Source organism: Bombina bombina, chromosome 5 (genome assembly GCF_027579735.1).
Source record: "Bombina bombina isolate aBomBom1 chromosome 5, aBomBom1.pri, whole genome shotgun sequence".
NCBI classification, from domain to species: domain Eukaryota; kingdom Metazoa; phylum Chordata; class Amphibia; order Anura; family Bombinatoridae; genus Bombina; species Bombina bombina.
Window position 1 is genome coordinate 111,011,803 of NC_069503.1, and position 22,719 is coordinate 111,034,521.

Consider the following 22,719-nt stretch of genomic DNA (forward strand, 5'->3'; position numbering starts at 1 on the left):
TTCAGGACCCCTGGGCATTGGAAATCGTGACCCACGGGTATCAACTGGAATTCAAGGATTTTCTCCCAAGAGGTAGATTTCTTCTTTCACAATTGTCTGTAGACCAGATAAAAAGAGAGGTGTTCTTACGCTCTGTTAAAGACCTCTCTACCATGGGAGTAATTCGTCCCATTCCAAAACTGGAACAGGGACAGGGGATTTACTCAAATCTTTTTGTGGTTCCCAAAAAAGAGGGAACTTTCAGACCCATTTTAGATCTCAAGTGTCTAAACAAGTTTCTCAGAGTCCCATCGTTCAAGATGGAGACTATCCGAACAATTTTACCAATGATCCAGGAGGGTCAATATATGACTACCGTGGACTTGAAGGATGCATACCTTCATATCCCTATTCACAAGGATCATCATCATCATTTCCTAAGGTTTGCCTTCCTGGACAAACATTTTCAGTTTGTGGCTCTTCCCTTCGAGTTGGCCACAGCACCCAGGATCTTCACAAAGGTTCTAGGGTCCCTTCTGGCAGTTCTCAGACCGTGGGGCATAGCAGTGGTGCCTTATCTGGACGATATTTTGATTCAGGCGTCGACTTATCATCTGACGAAATCTCATACAGAAACAGCGTTGTCTTTTCTCGGTTGGAAGGTGAACCTAGAAAAGAGATCACTAGTTCCACGGACAAGGGTTCCCTTCTTGAGAACTCTGATAGACTCGGTAGACAATTTAGGGCTGCAACAACTAATCGGTAAGTTTGATCATAAAAATAGTTGTCAGCAAATCTCATTATCAATTAGGTGGTCAGCGATTAGTTGGTCAGTTGCACAACACCAGCTGCTTTAATCTGATGATCTACTGCAACTAAGATTGTGCAAAAAAAATTGAATTTATTTATTTTTTTAATCTTTTTTTCTATCCGATTAATCGGACAGAAAAAAAATAAATAAAAAATGTTTGCACAATACCATGTTCAGGAGTTCATCAGATTGAAGCAGCTGGTGCTGTGCAATTAACCAACTAATCGCTAACCACCTAATTGATAATGAGTTTCTTTGACAACTATTTTTATGATCAATCTTACCGATTAGTTGTTGCAGCCCTAGTAGACATTAAAATATTTCTGACGGAGATCAGAAAATCAAAGATTCTAAATACTTGCCGAGCCCTTCAGTCCATTCCTCAGCCATCAGTGGGTCAGTGTATGGAGGTAATGTTTTCATCTCAGACCACTGCAGCTGCGCATGCTCAGGCAGTGGAAGGGGTACTATGCAAATTTATCTCCTCAGATAAATCTGGATCAAGAGACCAGAGACTCTCTTCTTTGGTGGTTGTCACTGGATCATCTGTCCCAGGGGACTTGTTTCCGCAGACCCTCGTGGGTGATAATGACAACTTCCGTTTAGGTCTCTGTCTTGTCCCTCCCGTTTCATCCGTGTCCTGTAGCTTTGGTATTCTATCCCACAAGTAAGGATGAAATTCGTGGACTCGTCGTATCTTGTAGAAGAAAAGTACATTTAAGCTTAACTGAGAAATCATTTTCTTCTACGATACGACGAGTCCACGGCCCTCCCTGTCATTTTTCAGACAGATTTAAATTATATTTTTTGTAATTTCAGTCACCTCTGCACCTTTTAGCTTTTCCTTTCTCTTCCTAAACCTTTGGTCGAATGACTGGGGTGGAGGGAAGGGAGGAGCTATATATACAGCTCTGCTGTGGTGCTCTTTGCCACTTCCTGTAAGCAGGAGGTTAATATCCCACAAGTAAGGATGAAATCCGTGGACTCGTCGTATCGTAGAAGAAATTAATTTATCAGGTAAGCATAAATTTACTTTTTCATTTAAAGGGACAGTCTCCAGAATTGTTATTGTTTTAAAAGATAGATAATCCCTTTATTACCCATTCCCCAGTTTTGCATAACCAACACAGTTATAATAATATACTTTTAACCTCTGTGATTATCTTGTACCTAAGCCTCTGCAAACTGCCCCTTTATTTCAGTTCTTTTGACAGACTTGCAGTCTAGCCAATCAGTGCCTTCTCCCAGATAACTTCACGTGCACAAGCACAGTGTTATCTATATGAAATATGTGAACTAACACCCTCTAGTGGTGAAAAACTGTTAAATGCATTCTGAAAAGAGGTGGCCTTCAAGGTCTAAGAAATTAGCATATGAACCTCCTAGGTTAAGCTTTTAACTAAGAATACCAAGAGAACAAAGCAAAATTGGTGATAAAAGAAAATTGGAAAATTGTTTAAAATTACATGCTCTATCTAAATCATGAAAGTTTATTTTGGCCTAGACTGTCCCTTTAATATTAGTGTGAAGTTGCTATTTGCTCCAGTAATAAATATCACTCAGCTTATGGCCCTGTTGTATCAGTCTCATCACATTTACTGATCTAATCATAAATATCTTGTGATCTGCATATTATTTTATTTCTAATGAGGTTATTTTATAATACATTTCTTATTTCTATTAGCTGCACCTGTTTATCATCAGAACGTTTATCCCACTGATCTGTGACTGATTCTTGTTGTTAGTAAAGACTTTAGTAAGTGTATTCTGCACCTTCAGCTGCTGCTGTTTGTCACATGATCAGACTTAAAGGGACAGTGTCCTGTAAATTTTGGTTTTCCCTTGAAAAACATTTGGGGTTTCTTGTTATTTTATCATTTAAATAGAACATATAATTTAACAACTTTCCAATGACATCTATTTTGATATTTTCTGTATTCTCTAGATATCCTTTATTGAAGCAGCAGCAATGTACTACTGGGAGCTAGCTGAGCACATAAGGTGAGCCAATGGCAAGAGGCTTGTATGTAGTGCCACTAATCAGCAGCTAGCGCACCATAGTGCATTATATGCTTTGTCACAAAGGTCCCCAAGGGAATAAAGCAGATTTGATAATAGAAGGAAATTGAAAAGTTGTTTAAATTTGAATCATAAAAGTGTAATTGTGACTTTGCTGTCCCTTTAATGTGTTTCTAATGACTTGTTTTACCGGTGTATAAAATAGTATAAAGTGTGTGGGAAATTTCACCTTTAGGTTTAGTTTTTATGTGAAATAACTGTTTGCTGTTTGTAATTTATTTTCATTATTAAATTGTACACAGCCTTTTAAATGACCTGAGGCAGCGGCTCCTACTTAGCATATGCAGGAGTTCACATTATATAAAAATATGAGTCTGTTATTGGCTGATAGCTGTCACATGGTACAGGTGCAGAAAACAATCTATTGTTCGTTTTTTTTTTTTTTTTTTTTTTTAAATCTTTTTATTGAAGCAATGATTTAGCATACAAACAAGGGGTTGCAACAATATACAACACATTTTTGAGATTGCTTATAGCAGGATACATCATATGGGTTACATATTAGAGATACATATGTAATAAACATTGATTATTATCTATATGATGGAAAACAAATCCCACAAACGATTGCTGCAGGAGGAGAAAATAGAAATAGTACATCAACATGCCAATGAAAAAAATAAAATAAAATTTTTAAACCTCCAAATCTTGCTAAGACCACTCTTGGGCCATAGTATAAAATGGAATACAAATAATACCTGAAGGTTGCTTCAAAAGTAAGAGACCATGTGTGGATCTCGGTGTTTAAGCCTCAGGTTTTAGTTTAAATATAATCAACAGTTATTTTTAAAATTATAAATTCAACTAGTAAGTAGTGTTGATTAGGCTTGCTTAACTAGATAGGTTAAATAAGGCCAACAATATAGGATTATATGAGAGTAAATACTAAGGGTGTTGATAGGCTTGCTTAACTAGATAGGTTAAATAAGGTCAACAATATAGGATTATATGAGAGTAAATACTAAGGGTGTTGATAGGCTTGCTTAACTAGATAGGTTAAATAAGGTCAACAATATAGGATTATATGAGAGTAAATACTAAGGAAATTATTATGGTTGTGGTATATACAAGAAAAACCACGTATTTATTCCTCCAAATTCAGGGGGCTCATTAGTAGCGGGGGGGGGAGGTGGTGGATCAAGTAAGTTGTGTCTTATGTTACTGGGGTAGGACGGATTTACCAGAGCAAGTCTACTAAGGGATGCTAAACTGCTTGGAGCTATTTGTCATCTGTCGTATAGTCAGGTAATGGTAAATATAAAAGGTTATGAGTCGAAATTAACATTGAGGGGCTAAAATAAATCTAGCTAAGATTAGCAGGTAGCTGAGGGAGCTTTCTATTAAAGTAAAAAATTCTGTGGTGCAATGGATAGGTTTTATGTCGATATCTATTAGCAAGCCAGCAGGCAAATGATCTATAGAGTAGATAATGAGTCGCCTCTAGTTTTAATGTATGGGGTTAATAGGAGAGTAGTATCAAATCAACTGATAACACTTTCATTGAGATGGACAAGGCTCAAACGTATGTGCGTACAGGCAGCAAACATCAACAATAGGAGGAAATCCACCAACATCCCAGCAACCTTGCTCCCCAACCCCAGCACACTAAATATCTAGAAGGGTTCAGCTACAGTTCCTCACCTATAAATAGAACTTGCCTGCCTCATGAACCGTATACAAGTAAATCCCCTTGCTCGTATAGATATAGTAGAAAAAAACTAGGTTTATAATGCGGTATCGCCATTATCTCTGAATGAAAAGGATTGCTATCATATGGCCTTTACTAGCGCAAAGTAAAATATAAAGGGATCTATACAATAATGGAAAATTATAATACTCCCTCTCCTTTAATTGGGACCTGTCTACTGAGTGTGGGCCCTACACCCAGCGCAGGTGAATCATGTCTGCTAGGAATATTTGTAATCAAAGGAGAGGGGAATATGACAAATTCTAAGAGGCTTAGGCAGGAATAAATGGGCTAGGTAACACAGCCTATATAATACTCAACTATATAAGAGGAGCAGGCAAGTATGTATAGAACAAACTAGGGCTGGACTATAAACAATGTGAAATAGTCTAGGTTTATGGCCAAGAAATAATATTAACATATACACTATAGGCCAAGAGAAAGCTGTAGTATTATTCTAAAAAGGACATACAGCTTTGAACTAAAAATGTTCCAACATGAAAATGAAATAAATCAAATAAAAGATTCAGGAGCATGGGCTGCAAATCTAATAGCAATAGGGGGCTTTAACAGAAACCTCCACTCAGCAAAGCGTTGGGACAATTCTGAAATGCGAATTGAGTGACTTAAAATAATGGCCTAAGGGTTGTTGGTTGTTTAATTATAACTTTCACGTGGGTCATATACTAAAATATTGGCTCTATTGGAGGTAAGCTATCCATGATAATCAAAAGCTGTAAGTAGGAACTCAGCACATTCTTTTTTCAGAGCATAATCATACACATATAGACATACCCCCAATGACCTCAGTAAATAAAACCTACAACATAGGCTCACTTAGTTAACTAAATATAAGATGGTAAAACTTAGCAAGTAAGATTAAATACAATAGTACAGTATACCAGATATAATATGAATTTAAATGTAAAGAGGGGAAGATCTTAACCTATAATTTATGCACTGAGAGCTACATGAGGTAGTTTCCTGTGGTTAGGCTCAAATATGTGGGTTAATAATCTTTAAGAAAGGTAGTTCAGTAGACTACAATTGTATAGTGAACACCCCTAGTCATAAGCACAACAAAAATTTAACTAAGGAACAGCAGTGGATTGAGCTAAAAAGAATAAAAATAAACTATGCAGATAGAATAGAATGAGACATTCTAATGGAGACAAAAAGTTATTAGTCCATAAGAGGACACTGGTAAGTCACTTTTGCACATCTATGATAGAATATTCACGTTAACATACAGTCTCTCCGGTAAATTTGTAATCTGGATGAGAGATAATGCCATGGCGTGACATACCATATGTTGAACAGCTTCATGTAGCCTCTCAAGCCAATTCCCAATGCCGCTCCAGGACTGCGGGCAAAATCAAGCGCAGAGGGGCTCCCGGCCAAGGAAGAGGAGGAGGATCTCTGCCGAACCCGAGACCCAGCCTCTGTATTTTCTCGGTGCGTAGGAGCGGCTATGGGTAGGTAGTTTTCTTCCTCTTTGTGAGATCCGCTACCATGAATAGCCTGGGTAGCCGGTATAGAACCCTGGTCTGTCGAGGTAGAGAGCTTAGTCAAGAGTGCTTCTAGGAGCCGGCAGGAGGTCTCAATAAAACCTGAAGCTATCACCTCCCAGTCCACCTCGGCCGCCATTTTCCTTTTTAGAGAGTCTTAAACCACAGCAGATATCCTCACTGCGGCTGCTGTTACAACTCAATTTAATTAGCTGGGTACAAATAGTGGGCCACTGTGTGGGTATTGTAAGCTGCAAGTTCCGTTATGATTTTCACAGGTCTTCCATAAACTGCGCCAGCTGTCTCCACCTGCGTGGCTGCAGTGCAAGGCTTAGATTGAGCTTAAATATGCAATGTAGATTCCCATACTCGATTAGTAGGATGCTTTATGAATCAAACTAGCAGGGGTCTTCAGTAAAACTGCAAAAATATATGTTAACTTATATTCTTACCCCTATTGTCAAAATTGAGAGCCAGAGCCCTTGCAATGCACGTCTGGTCTCTTAGGTAGTTGGCTCCGCCCCCCAATCTATTGCTCTTTTAAATTTCATAGTAAGTTTTATTGCCTTGTATTTTTATTATGCATCTGTGGTTTTGTAATTCTATATTTTTTGGTCCTTTTTAAATGGACTGAATTTTCCAAAAGAACATCTCATTATATTATCACTCTATGCAAACACAAATTCTTTATTTTCTTAAAGGGACAGTCAACACCAGAATTTTTGTTGTTTAAAAAGAAAGATAATCCCTTTATTCCATATTCCCCAGTTTTGTATAGCCAACACTGTTATAGAAATACACATTTTACCTCTGTGATTACCTAAGCCTCAGCACCCAATCAGTGCTGACTCCAGGGTAACTTCACGTGCATGAGGTCAATGTTATCTATATGAAACACATGAACTAATGCCCTCTAGTGGTCAAAATGCATTCAGATTAGAGACAGTCTTCAATGTCTAATAAATTAGCATATGAACCTCCTAGAATTAGCTTGCAACTAAGAATACGAAGAGAACAAAGCAAAATTGGTGATAAAAGTAAATGGGAAAGTTGTTTAAAATTACATTCTCTATTTAAATCATGAAAAAAAAAATGTTTTGCTCTTGACTGTCCCTTTAACTCTATCCAAACAATTGATATTAACATTTTAGTGCCTATTTCTCCCACATTCCCTTGCAATGTGATTTAAGACAACTCCGTATTGACCAAGAGAAGTTAAAGGACTGGGAGTGCAGCACATGACAAAATGTCTGACAGGGAGAATTAGTAGGAAGTACAATACCAATACTGCAGTATCCAATTTAACTTATTTTTAAACAACTGATATTTAACATTTATCTCAGGAGAAAATATTGTTTCATATAAATTATAGAAAATACAGATTAATATATATTTATTAAGTTGTGATATGGCCCCACTTAAATAGATGTTCTATCATTATGTTGTATAGATCTGGGAAGATTCTTACTGAAGGAGCAATTATAACACCCAAAGCGCTAACTGTACTAAATGCTTGTGCTAAATCAATAGCACATATGTAATAACCTAATCAGCTGATCTGTATCACATGACTGGTTATGTGTGCCTTTAATTATACCATATGTACAGTTAATCAGAAACATTATTATTATCTGTCTAAACCATTTAATATACTTTTTACAGACACGGCCAGAGCACTGAGAGATATCAGGTATTGATGTAACTGGAGTGAATAAGGGAACCTTCTTCCAGAGCACAGATATTGGAGCCTGTTATCAGCATGAACTCATATGTGTTAGGTGAGTGTAATACATATTATGCTGACTTTAATTACTGGGAAAATAAAATAGATCGCTCATTAAACAAATATAAACTATTATATTTATATCTGCATCTTTTAAGGACATTTGTGTCAGTGACAGTTATAAAGAGGGTGCAACATCTATTGGGCTGAGTAGGAGGAGGGTAAAAAATACAACTCCCTCTCTGTCCTTTTAGACAGATCATGTCCAAAAACTGCCTAACCTCACCCCCTGACCTGTTCAGTATTTAGAACACCTGCAACTCCACCTTCCCCTGCCCTGACCTTACTTATGGAACACCCATAACTACACTTATGCCTACCTTGTTCCCATGTGTGTAAGACCCACAACTCCCCCAGTGTTCCCCACCCCAGAACCACCATGATTTGTGTGTTTAATTTTACAGTGAGTATTATTAAACTAATAAAGTTTTATTCTATAAGGTATGACGAGTCCACAGATTCATCCTTTACTTGTGGAATATTATCCTCCTGCTAACAGGAAGTGGCAAAGAGCACCACAGCAGAGCTGTCTGTATAGCTCCTCCCTTAGCTCCACTCCCCAGTCATTCTCTTTGCCTACTCTAAGTACTAGGAAGGGTAAAGTGAAAGAGGTGATAAAATATTAGTTTTTAATTTCTTCAAGCAAGAATTTTTTGTTTTAAATGGTACCGGTGTGTACTATTTACTCTCAGGCAGCAGATGGATGAAGACTTCTGCCTGGAGGATGATGATCTTAGCATTTGTAACTAAGATCCAGTGCTGTTCCCACAGAGGCTGAGGGGTACAAGAAACTTCAGTGTGAGGAACATTTTCATGCTATATAGCAGTGAGGTATGTCCAGTCATTTTTTTCTGGAGAGACTGTGTATTTCAGAAAGGCTGACAGTATCCCCATGAGGGTAAGGGTAAGCAGTAATCCTAAGAGCTATAGAAAGGCATTACTAAGCTTGAATAAGGGGCTAATTAAAAAATGGTTGACACTGAGTTTTGAATGTTTGTGAGCAAATGTTTTTTGAACTGGCTGTGCTGTTAACGTTTTGTGGGCAATAACTTTTTTTGGGCAACTTTGAGGGTACACTTGGCTTATCTTTTGGGTCTCAGAACCCACATGGCTAGTTTTAAACCGCTCTGGTGCGGTTCTTTGAGGCTGTAGAGACATTGAGTGAGATGGGCGGGTCCTATTTTATCGCCTCAGATGCGCAGTTGTTTTCACTCTGCAAGCTCCAACTCCTGAGGGCTCTTGTGAATGTTTTGGGCCAAATCAAAGCTTTAACCCCATATTTACAATCCCTAAGGGCAGGTAGGCGCCACACCAGGGCTGGGGGTGTTTTTTCTGGATTTAGGACTTATTTCAATCCGGTTTGCACAATAAAGGGTTAAATGTTAAATTTTCTTGTGGAGCAAACTTAACTACACATATTGAGTCTGCTATAAAAAAATTAAAAAATTTGGTGCATTTTAAAGCAGTTTTGCAGAACGTGTATGCTTTTTTTCTCTTAAAGGCGCAGTACCGTTTTTTAAGATTGTTATTTTTTTCACTAAATAAAGTGTTTTCATGCTTGTTTGTAGTCATTACTAGCCTGTTCAACATGTCTGACATTGAGGAAAGTCATTGTTCAATATGTTTAGAAGCCATTGTGGAACGCCCACTTAGAATGTGTCCATCATGCACTGAAAGGTCAATAAATTGCAAAGAACATATTTTATCTACTAAAAGTATGTCGCAGGATGATTCTCAGTCAGAAGGGAATCTGGTTATGCCATCTAATTCTCCCCAAGTGTCACAACCATTAACGCCCGCACAAGCGACGCCAAGTACTTCTAGTGCATCCAATTCTTTCACCCTGCAAAATATGGGCGCAGTTATGAATACTACCCTCACAGAGGTTTTATCTAAGCTGCCTGGGTTGCAGGGGAAGCGCAGTAGGTCTGGTGTGAGAACAAATGCTGAGCCCTCTGACGCTTTATTAGCCATATCCGATGTACCCTCACAATGTTCTGAGTTGGGGGTGAGGGATTTGCTGTCTGAGGGAGAGATTTCTGATTCAGGAAAGATGTTCCCTCAGACAGACTCGGATATGATGGCTTTTAAATTTAAACTAGAACACCTCCGCTTGTTGCTCAGGGAGGTTTTAGCGACTCTGGATGATTGTGGCCCTATTGTAGTTCCAGAGAAATTGTGTAAAATGGACAGATTTCTAGAGGTTTACTGCCTACACTGATGTTTTTCCGGTCCCTAAGAGGATTTCGGACATTGTTACTAAGGAGCGGGATAGACCAGGTATTCCGTTCGCTCCCCCTCCTACTTTTAAGAAAATGTTTCCCATATCAGACACCATGCGGGACTCGTGGCTGACGGTCCCTAAGGTGGAGGGAGCTATTTCTACCCTGGCTAAGCGTACAACTATACCTATTGAGGACAGTTGTGCTTTCAAAGATCCTATGGATAAAAAATTAGAGGGTCTCCTAAAGATATTCTGGATAGAATTTGGGCTCTCAAGCTAGCTAATTCTTTCATTACAGATGCCGCTTTTCAACTGGCTAAATTAGCGGCAAATAATTCAGGTTTTGCCATTTTAGCACGTAGAGCGTTATGGCTTAAGTCCTGGTCTGCTGATGTGTCATCAAGATCTAAGCTTTTAGCCATCCCTTTCAATGGTAAGACCCTATTCAGGCCTGAACTGAAAGAGATCATTTCAGACATCACTGGAGGGAAAGGCCATGCCCTTCCTCAGGATAAGACAAATAAGATGAGGACCAAACAAAATAATTTTCGTTCCTTTCGAAACTTCAAAGGTGGTCCCTCTACCTCTTCCCCTGCTGCAAAGCAAGAGGAGAATTTTGCTAAATCAAAGTCAGTCTGGAGACCTAACCAGACTTGGAACAAAGGTAAACGGGCCAAGAAGCCCGCTGCTGCCTCCAAGACAGCATGAAGGGGTAGCCCCCGATCCGTGACCGGATCTAGTAGGGGGCAGACTTTCTCTCTTTGCTCAGGCTTGGGCAAGAGACGTTCAGGACTCCTGGGCTTTAGAAATCGTAACCCAGGGGTACCTTCTAGATTTCAAAGATTCTCCTCCAAGGGGGAGATTCCATCTTTCTCAATTGTCTGTAAACCAGACAAAAAGAGAGGCGTTCTTACGCTGTTTAGAAGACCTATATTCCATGGGAGTGATCTGCCCAGTTCCGAAAACAGAACAGGGGCAGGGGTTCTACTCCAATCTGTTTGTGGTTCCCAAAAAAAGAGGGAACCTTCAGACTAATTTTAGATCTCAAGATCCTAAACAAATTCCCATCCTTCAAGATTTAGACCATTCAGACTATTTTACTAATGATCCAGGAGGGTCAATATATGACCACTGTGGACTTAAAGGATTGCGTATCTACACATCCCTATCCACAAAGATCCTCACCAGTTCCTCAGGTTCGCCTTTCTGGACAAGCATTACCAGTTTGTGGCTCTTCCCTTCGGGTTGGCCACAGCTCCCAGAATTTTCACAAAGGTGCTAGGGTCCCTTCTGGCAGTTCTAAAGCCACGGGGCATAACAGTGGGGCCTTATCTGGACAATATCTTAATTCAGGCATCGACTTACCAACTAGCCAAATCTCACACGGACATCGTGTTGGCTTTTCTAAGATCTCACGGGTGGAAGGTGAACATAAAAAAGAGTTCACTTATCCCTCTCACAAGTGTTCCATTCCTGGGAACTCTGATAGATTCGGTGGACATGAAAATTTTTCTGATGGAGGTCAGGAAATCAAAGATTTTAACCACCTGCCGAGCACTTCATTCCATTCCTCGCCCGTCAGTGGCTCTGTGTATGGAGGTAATCGGTCTAATAGTAGCGGCAATGGACATAGTTCCGTTTGCTCGCTTGCATCTCAGACCACTGTAATTGTGCATGCTCAATCAGTGGAATGGGGATTATGCAGATTTATCTCCTCAGATAAATCTGGATCAAGAGACCAGAGACTCTCTTCTTTGGTGGTTGTCACAAGATCATCTGTCCCAGGGAATGTTTTTCCGCAGGCCAGCATGGGTCATAGTGACGACGGACGGCAGCCTATTGGGCTGGGGTGCAGTCTGGAATTCCCTGAAAGCACAGGGTTTGTGGACTCAGGAGGAGGCTCTCCTCCCGATAAATATTCTAGAGCTGAGAGCGATATTCAACGCGCTTCAGGTGTGGCCTCAGTTGGCTTCGGCCAGATTCATAAGATTCCAGTCGGACAATATCACGACTGTAGCATATATCAATCATCAGGGGGGAACAAAGAGTTCTCTAGCGATGATGGAGGTTACCAAGATAATTCGATGGGCAGAGACTCACTCTTGCCATCTATCAGCAATCTATATCCCAGGAGTGGAGAACTGGGAAGCGGATTTTCTAAGTCGTCAGACTTTTCATCCGGGGGAGTGGGAACTCCATCCGGAGGTGTTTGCACAATTGATTCAGCAATGGGGCACACCAGAATTGGATCTGATGGCATCTCGTCAGAACGCCAAACTTCCTTGTTACGGGTCCAGGTCAAGGGATCCTCAGGCAGTACTGATAGATGCTCTAGCAGTACCCTGGTTGTTCAACCTGGCTTATGTGTTTCCACCATTTCCTCTCCTTCCTTGTTTGATTGCCAGAATCAAACAGGAGAGAGCCTCAGTGATTTTGATAGCACCTGCGTGGCCACGCAGGACTTGGTATACAGACCTGGTGGACATGTCATCTCTTCCACCATGGACTCTGCCACTGAGACAGGACCTTCTGGTTCAAGGCCCGTTCCAGCATCCAAATCTAGTTTCTCTGCGGCTGACTGCTTGGAGATTGAATGCTTGATCTTATCCAAGAGGGGTTCTCTGAGTCGGTCATAGATACCTTGATTCAGGCTTGAAAGCCTGTCACTAGGAAAATTTATCATAAGATATGGCGTAAATATCTTTAATAGTGCGAATCAAGATAGTAAGATCAGGATTCCTAGGATTTTGTCCTTTCTCCAAGAAGGATTGGAGAAGGGGCTATCAGCAAGTTCCTTAAAGGGACAGATATCTGCTTTTTCAATTCTACTGCACAAACGTCTGGCAGATGTTCCAGACGTTCAATCGTTCTGTCAGGCTTTAGTTAGAATCAAGACTGTGTTTAAACCTGTTGCTCCGCCATGGAGTTTGAATTTAGTTTTTCAAGGGGTTCCGTTTGAACCTATGCATTCCATAGATATTAAGCTTCTATCTTGGAGAGTTCTGTTTTAAGTTGCTATCTCTTCAGCTCGAAGAGTTTCTGAACTATCTGCATTGCAATGCGACTCGCCTTATCTTGTTTTCCATGCTGATAAGGTGGTTTTGCGTACCAAACCTGGATTCCTTCCTAAGGTTGTTACTAATAGGAATATCAATCAGGAAATTGTTGTTCCTTCTCTGTGTCCTAATCCTTCCTCTAAGAAGGAGCGTCTGTTGCACAACTTAGACGTGGTTCGTGCTTTGAAGTTTTACTTGCAAGCAACCAAAGATTTCCGTCAAACATCTTCTTTGTTTGTTGTCTATTCTGGAAAACGTAGAGGTCAAAAAGCTACGGCTACCTCTCTTTTTTGCTGAAAAGCATCATCCGTTTGGCATACGAGACTGCTGGAAAGCAGCCTCCTGAAAGGATTACAGCTCACTCTACTAGAGCGGTGGCTTCCACATGGGCTTTTAATAATGATGCTTCTGTTGAACAGATTTGTAATGCTGCGACTTGGTCTTCACTTCATACCTTTTCCAAATTTTACAAATTTGATACTTTTGCTTCTTCGGAGGCTATTTTTGGGAGAAAAGTTCTTCAAGCAGTGGTGCCTTCTGTTTAACCATCTGTCTTGTCCCTCCCGTTCGTCCGTGTCCTGTAGCTTTGGTATTGTATCCCACAAGTAAAGGATGAATCCGTGGACTCGTCGTACCTTATTGAAGGAAAGTAAATTTATGCTTACCTGATAAATTAATTTCTTCTATGGTACGACGAGTCCACGGCCCGCCCTGTCATTTTAAGACAGATTTATATTTTTTTATTTTAAACTTCAGTCACCTCTGCACCTTTTAGTTTCTCCTTTTTCTTCCTGTACCTTTGGTCGCATGACTGGGGGGTGGAGCTAAGGGAAGAGCTATATAGACAGCTCTGCTGTGGTGCTCTTTGCCACTTCCTGTTAGCAGGAGGATAATATCCCACAAGTAAAGGATGAATCCGTGGACTCGTCGTACCATAGAAGAAATTAATTTATCAGGTAAGCATAAATGTACTTTTTGGCTTTAAAATCAAACAACCACACCCTCTCAAAACATCTCACACTGATTATTAGTCTGTAATTATTAAGGCATCATGTTCTCGCCCAACTGGTTGAGCACAAGCCAGGCAGCGCTGTATGTTCATTTGCTTGTGCAATATTAAATGAGTATGGTGGATGCCACCTCTCTTGCCTAGAATACAGATGTACTTATTCCCTGGCTGAGACATTATCCACACGCACCATGTTTAATGCTGCCCTATAACTTGTTTTCATCAATTATCAGTCATTTAGTTTACTATAGTGTAGTAATATTACATTCTATGTCATGCTTTTTTAATTTGTGATTTACAGGTAAATAAATATAAAAATATAACAGAAGATATTTTTGAGTTTAAAAAGGTTTTTTTATCGCGATGGAGTATATTATAAATTAATAAACATTCTTTTCCATCTTAAGGGGAGGAGAGTCCACGGCTTCATTCATTACTTTTGGAAATTAAGAACCTGGCCACCAGGAGGAGGCAAAGACACCCCAGCAAAAGGCTTAAATACCTCTCCCACTTCCCTCATCCCCCAGTCATTCTTTGCCTTAACTCACAGGAGGTGGCAGAGAGGTGCCGAAGATTCAGAGGGAGAGTCTTTCTGCAAAACCATTCCGACTCATATTAACAGCTCCTCCAGCAATCGGGGTTGACGTGTTTCACTGCCCTCTTTCTACTCTCAAGTCCATGGCAGGGGTGATGCTACTACCTGTCACACTTGAAGGGCTGTGTTCCTGTTCCACAGAGTAGTTTCTTGTAAGATCGTTTAATTTTTTATTACATAATGATAACACAGAAGACAGGGTCACAGTGTGGTGCCTTTTATCTTTATAGAATCAAGGGTTAATGTTCCTGGTAAAGGGATTATTCAACAGGGGGCAGTTATACATGATATTGTTTATTGTGTCATTGCTGTGTTATGTGCAGGATGAGGCTCTGGCAATGCGTGGAACTGTCAGGTTCACTTCCGGGAGTTTTGTACTGCCTTTTTTGGTGCATTTCTCCTTTATGCATTCCATGTGACCTGGTGAGGCTTCTCCACTTCCTGTCTGATCTGCGACGGAGGAGACAAAGCAGTTTCTGTAGTCCGGGTCATAGGAGGTGGTGAGTGCCCCGGCCATTGGAGGTTTTAAAGGTGCCTGTTTATTAATCTATCTAGTTCTAATAAAAGCGCAAGCTATGGAGGATTCTGACATGTTAGAGGGTTCTCCATCTAACAAAGTCTCATACCTGTGTTTGTGAGGTTCAGGTAGACCAGCCTGCTCAACTATGTTCCATGTGCCTTGATAGAGTTGCGACATCAAAAAATAGAAGAATGTCTAGTACTACTGAGTCGTCCACCTCGGAGGGTTCTCAGTCCTGTGAGGTGGGTTCCCTACTTGCATCTGCCATTGCACATGCAGTGCCCCAGGGTCCAACCGTTACTCCTTTGGGAGATATTTGTTGGCCACCAGATTTTGCGAATCAATTGCAGACGCCGGTATTGAAAGTGATCCATGTCTTACCACGTTCTGCTAAGCGCAAGCGTAGGGTCTTTCAGAGTGGCCGGGCCCAGGAGTTGTCTATGCCCATGGAAACTTCTGAAGGGTTATACGATGATGAGGCCCAATCCGACTATTCGGAGGAGGCCCCTTCTAGGTCAGAATCTGTGTCATCTAAACCTCCGGCTGCGGAGGAGACTGGCTTTAGGTTTAAAATGGAGAATTTGCGCTTTCTGCTGAAGCAAATGCTTGCTACTCTGGAGGTTCTGGAACCGAAGCTTCCGGAAGAACCTTCCATTCCTAAGCTGTATAAGGTATATGAGGACAGGGTGGTGCTCCAGACCTTCCCGGTTCTTGTTAAGATCGCAAACATTATAAAAAATGAATGGTAGCGATTAGGTTCTTCCTTTTCCCCTTCTTCGTCCTTTAAAAACTGTTCCCCGTTCCAGACTCTCAGCTTGAGTTGTGGGGGACCATTCCTAAGGTGTATGGTGCTAACTTCACACTCGTGAAGCGAATGACTATTCCCCTAGAGGATAGTTCGTCATTCAAAGAGCCCATGGATAAAAAGTTGAAAAACATGTTAAGAAAGATGTTTCAGCACACATGGTTTGTTTTCTATCTAATTACACGGTGAGTCCACGGATAATCTTAATTACTGTTGGGAATATCTCTCCTGACCAGCAGGAGGCAGCAAAGTGCACCGCGCAAAAACTGTTAAAAACCACTCCCCTTACCCACAATCCCCAGTCATTCTCTTTACCTGTAGTAGTTGCAAGGAGGTGGAAAAGTTAGGTGTCTTTGAGATTCTACAAGCAAGAGTTTGTTATTTTCAAAGCAGGACAAGATGTTCTGATCTTTTCTAAGGATTTAGCCGTAATCCACTTCAGTCCCTTCAGTAGAGCATTGGTGGCTTTTAAGCATTTGGGAACTTGGGGGTATAATCCCCTCTGTGCCTCCCATTTGATTTATTGCTGCCCTTGTCAGAAAGCCTGTTTAAGTTTAAACAGTCTTTTCATTTTTCACAGGTCCTAGGAGGAGGGTGCCTCTTAAACTTTCTGAGCTGCCTGCTGCCGGGCAGTTACCTGTATGTTAAGTGCTATATTATGTTATATTCTTATATTGGCACTTAAACGGTTAATTCTATTTTTCTGATGAGGGGTTGTATTACAGGGCATTGAAAAGGTTCTGGCTCATGATTTTTTTTATTACTTTGTATGCGATTTTCAGTTTAATGATTTTTGCAACTTTTTTCCCCGAGTAAGGTTATGAGTGTCCGGGTGTATTGTGATGTTTTTGGTTGGCGAAGCCTGCTGAGGAGGTAGTTTTCGCGCACTTTTTCAAACCAGGAAGTGTATGTTTTATTTTAGTTGCGGCTCTGGGCTGTGTACAAGTGGCTGTTTTTTTGCTGCAGAATGGTTTCAGTTTGTATTGTTCCTATTTCTTTCTAATGACACGATGAGTCCACGGATCATCTAATTACTATTGGGAATATCACTCCTGCCCAGCAGGAGGCGGCAAAGAGCACCACAGCAAAGCTGTTAAATATCACCTCCCTTCCCTCTAACCCCAGTCATTTTCTTTGCCTATGTTAGAGCAAGGAAGTGGTAAAGTTAGGTGTTGGAAAAGAAGATTCTTCAAGCAAGATTTTGTATTTTTTAAGTGGTGCAAGATTGTGCTGCTTTGTTCTAGGGTGTAGCCGTAGTCCATATCAGTTTCTTCAGTAGAGCAGGGGTGGCTTTAGAGCAATGAGAACTTATGGGGTATAATCGTCACTGCGCCTCCCTATACTAATGCTGCCCTATTTCCTAAAGCCTGAGTAAGTTTATTCAGTCTTTGCATTTTTTTCCACAGGTCCATGTGAGGAATAATGCCTCTAAACCTAGTGAGCTGCCTTGCTGCCGGGCAGATTTACAAAGGTAAGTGCTAACTTTTTATTTTCTGGGATCGTCATTAAGAATAAAAGATGGCATTTTAATATAATATAATTTGGGACATAATAAAGGAATTATTTTATGACTTGGAGAGTATTTATTATGGGCAGTAATAGCAGGCACTGGGCACGAGGAGCAGGCTCAGAGGTGGTGTGTTTTTTTTGTTTTTTAACTTAAGTATAAAACGGCATTACTATGCTTTTAAAAGACTTGAGGGAAGTTTTTTCTTGTAACGCCCACGATGGGCGGGGCTAACGGAAGGGCCAAAATTTGTTGCGCACTTCCCCTTCATAGTTCCTGTGTTCTGTGACACGGTAGACTTTGTCTCAGTTTTTGGGCTGTATTACGGACTTCATCTGACAGAATAAATAGATTGAGTCTGGATCATCTAACAGTTTATAATCTCTGTTAGTCAAGCAGGTAAGCACCTCAGCAAAGTTAAGCTGAGGTGTAAAGGTGTCCGGAGTATTTAATTATTACTTATGTTATTTTATTGCTGAAAAATAAAGCAGTTTATTTTAAAGATTTAAAGGAACAGTAACATTTTTTTTTAATAAAATATCAACTTTCTATTTATTCAGGTTTTTTGTGGTAAATAAAGATGGACCAAGAGGCCCTGCAAGATGTTACATGTTCTTTATGTTTTGATGCTAATGTTGATCCACCAATTCCTTTCTGTTCCTCATGTATTGAGAGAACTTTACATTATAGGGATAGACTTTTTTCTGAGCCAAAATTTTCTAAGGCGGATGCTGTTCAGGAGTCTTCTGACAATGTTCAAAATATACCGCAGCTTTCTCCTCAAGTGTCCCAAAATTTAAAGTCCATACAGCCAGTGCCCTGCACTTCCTCCATTACTCCATCTGGAGTTACTTTGCAAGACATCGCTTCTCTCATGTCCTCTGTGGTTTCTGATGCGTTGTCTGCTTTTCCCATGCTCCAGGGAAAGCGCAAGAGGAAAAGTAAACAATCGGTAAGTGAGGTTACTGACACAGTTGTTTAAATTTTAAATGCCTCCCCCCAGAAGCCTGAGGAGGAGGATAATTTGGTAGCATCTGAAGGTGAAATCTCAGACTCGGTGTAATTCCTCCTGCTGATACTGAAGTTTTATCCTTCAGGTTTAAGCTAGAACACCTCCGTTAGTTACTTAAGGAGGTTTTATCTACCCTGGACAACTCCGACACTACCGTCTTAGTCAATCCTAAGAAGTCTAGTAAACTAAAAAAGAATTTTGACGTGCCCTCCATGGTTGAGGTATTTCCTGTACCAGATGGGGCTACAGAGATCATTGCTAAAGAATGGGAGAGACCGGGTATCCCTTTTTTTTCCATCCCCTATATTTAAAAAGATGTTTCCTATAGAAGACTCTATCAAGAGGTCTTGGCATACGGTACCCAAGGTGGAAGGGGCAATTTCCACACTAGCCAAGAGAACTACTATTCCAATAGAGGATAGATGTTCCTTTAAGGATCCTATGGATAAAAAGTTAGAGGGGTTACTCAAGAAGATGTATGTACACCAGGGTTTACAATGGCAACACGCAGTTTGTATTGCTAAGGTCACTAGTGCAGCCGCATACTGGTTTGATGCATTGTCTGAATCCATTCGGACAGACACTCCTCTCGAAGAAATCCAGGATAGGATTAAGGCCCTTATGTTGCCAACTCCTTTATTACAGATGCTTCCCTTCATGTTATTAAGCTGGGAGCCAGGATGTAAGGTTTTGCCATACTGGCTCGCAGAGCTTTATGGTTAAAATCTTGTTCTGTGGATGTGTCATCTAAGTCTAAACTTTTGCAGATTCCTTACAAGGGAAAGACCTTGTTTCGGCCTGCTTTGACCGAAATAATTTCTGATATTACGGGAGGTAAAGGGCTCATCAATAAAGATTTTTCTGACAGAAGTCAGGAAATCAAAGATTTTTGATTCTTGCCTAGCACTTCAGTCCTCTCCTCGGCCATCAGTGGCTCAGTGCATGGAGGTAATCATGTTAATGGTAGCGATAATGGACATCATCCCGTTCGCCCGTTTCCACCTCTTCACACTTTTTCAAAATTCTATAAATTTGACACTTTTGCATCGGCTGAGGCCGCTTTTGGGAGAAAGGTTCTTCAAGCAGTGGTGCCTTCCGTTTAGGTTCCCTGTTTGTCCCTCCTGTATCATCTGTGTACTCTAGCTTGGGTATTGACTCCCAATAGTAATTAGATGATCCATGGACTCATTGTGTCATTAGAAAGAAAACAAAATTTATGCTTACCTGATAAATTTATTTATTTCTTGACACGATGAGTCCACCCTGTTCTTTAGACAGGTTTTTTGTATGTTATAAACTTCAGACACCTCTGCACCTTGTTGCTTCCTTTCTCTCCTTTACTTCGGTTGAATGACTGGTGTTAGAGGGAAGAGAGGTGATATTTAACAACTTTGCTGTGGTGCTCTTTGCCGCCTCCTGCTGGGCAGGAGTGATATTCCCAATGGTAATTAGATGATCCGTGGACTCATCATGTCAAGAAATAAATAAATTTATCAGGTAAGCATACATTTTGTTTTTTTCTCCGTTTGATCAGCAGGTTCAGGTAGGCAATTCAGCAATCTGGCTGAGGTCTAGAGGTGGTAAAGAATAAGGGTTGGCGCTAACTGTAATCCTAAAAGCCTAGTTGTGAAAACTACTCCTCCTTAGTAGTTTGATTAAAGTTAAATAAAGAAAACTGGAATTGAATAACTGGCGCTAAATGAATAGCTAGGATTACACTACCTACGGTAAAAATAGATTCAATACCTATATATTAGATATCAGTGGTAAATAAAAACTCGTATGGCAAAAATCACATGTATGTGAATTACCTATAAATGACAAGTGCACTTGCTACTTGGTGTCAAACCTTAAAAAGCAAATAATGAAACTCTGTGGTCTAAACCGTGCTATAGTGTGTACTAGAATCTAACAATAGCCTTAACTAGTATTAAAATGCAGGAAAAGGATACAGTGTGTAAAGGATACAATGTGTAAGAATATATATCAAAATACAATGTGTAAAAAAATGTATCAAAATACAAATGCGGTGTATAGCGGTCTGCTAAGTGAAACAAAAATCTGTTGCAGTATATAGGTTCCGGTATATGCAAATAAATCTCTCTGACTATAGTTTAAAAATCATAAATATATTTAATATTAGACATTAAACATTCGTATAAAAAAGTGGCTGACTGATATATAAAACTCACACTAGGGACGTCTCCCTTGAGTGTAATAGGCAAGAAACAAATATTGGCTCCAAATAGAATGAATATATCAACAGATGTCTGATACAACAAAGTTCCTGTATGATGGGAAAGTCACAGTTTTATAACTAGTAAGGTACCTTACTGAACTCGGAGTTACGGGAGCTGACAGCTCGACCATATATTGATTCCTAGTGCTTACTTCGGCGTCTGTGTCTTACGGGGTATTTCGCGGCTAAACAACAAACCGCCCGCTTTCGTGATGATTGGCGGTTTGGGCCACACACCCTTTCTTTGATAGGCCGGATGGATCCTCTTACTGAGTATGTGTGACGGTATCTCTGATGATAGGTGTAACCGTCCGGTCACTGTTACAACGTCCCAAGGTGCCTGTGACCCTTAGATTTGGTGGAAGTGTTCCTTAAAAACTGCACTTCATGCAGTATGAGCAGCAAAATAGGACCACTAATATTGGCGCTGATCAGATCCCTGGTCTTCAAGTGGCAGTTAGCTTTGTTCGTCCACAAGAGGGGGCTGGATCGCAGCTATTAGTGTTGTATAAGTCTCTTAGTGTCCAATAGTAAAAACAAAACACTGGAGTAAATTTCTACGCGTTTCACCCCAGGAGGGCTTTATCAAGATACTCCAGGTATATTACAAACACCTTTAAAAGGTGTTCCTTAGATCTCATTGGCCAGTAAATAACCAATCTTATTGGAGCCAATAAACACCACCTCTTTTTTCTTTAAGGTGGAAATTCCTAAATCTGTACACTCACATATGTTGATGTATATAAAAAGGAAAAGAACACTAATACATTTGACTAATTGTCAGCGTTTTTTAAAAACTTGATAAGAAATGAAAAGTAAACCTAATATATTATTAATAAAGAACATATAAGAGAAAATATAGGAGTAAGTTGTCATCAATACCTTATTAGTAATTCGTATATTAACTTAGTGTGATAATGCCAACTTTAATATCAAATATACTGCTGACTCTGATACTTGCTTCATTGAATATGGACCTTATGAGTAATAAGTAGAATCTAAATCTAAATCTAGACACTTACATATGCTGTTTTGTATAAAGAGAGAAATAACACTAATAGATTTCACTAATTGTCAACGTTTTTTAAAACATGGTAAAAATAAAGTGTAGATCTAAGTATAGGAAATGTGAGGATGTGGTGCCACCTATACCTTAAGTGCTTATCGTATATTAACTTGGTGCGATGATACCAGATACTTTCTTATTAAATAAAAACCCTAGCAGTTATAAGTAGAACCAAACTAAAGTAGTGAATAAGATGTGATATAATGATGTGAAACATAAATATTTGAAACCTACTGAACAACCATGTCTAAATTCGAATAGGACATCTCTATAATAATACATGTTTACTGATGTTTATTATGTATATTTGAATGATGTAGTGCCTGCTAAATCTCTCAGGCTAGTTATATATTGACATTAATAATATCTACTTCATTATAACTCTAATTCTTTATAATAGACAAATATATCTATATGGACTAAGTAATGATGTATGTGAAGTCTAATAATATGGCGGGTTGTTTAGTTCCATACAGTGCACCCCAAAGTGGAAATGATAGAAGGTTACAGAAAAATGGATATTTCTAATTCTGAATTAAGTCCCTGGGGTTGTAAGGTTTGTAAAGTGTATATAGTTTCAGATTCGACTCTAAGTAGTTCTGTTTCCAAATTACCCCCTCTCCAATTCCTAGTTACTTTTTTGATACCCCAAAATCTAAAATCTGCCAAATTATTATTGTGTTTATCTTTGAAGTGTTGATATAAAAATGTATCTTTTTTCCCTTTTTCTATTATCCAAAGGTGCTCACGGATCCTTTCTCTAAGGCTTCTCGTTGTCTCACCAATATATTGTTTGTTGCATGTACATTGAATCATGTATATTACTCCCTTGTCTTGGC

General features: G+C 39.9%; 1 pseudogene; it reads left to right on the top strand.

The window, feature by feature from the left end:
* Positions 1–7,725: 7,725 nt before the first annotated feature.
* LOC128660037 (zinc finger protein 850-like) overlaps positions 7,726–22,719 on the top strand; it is a 353,233-nt pseudogene continuing 338,239 nt past the window's right edge.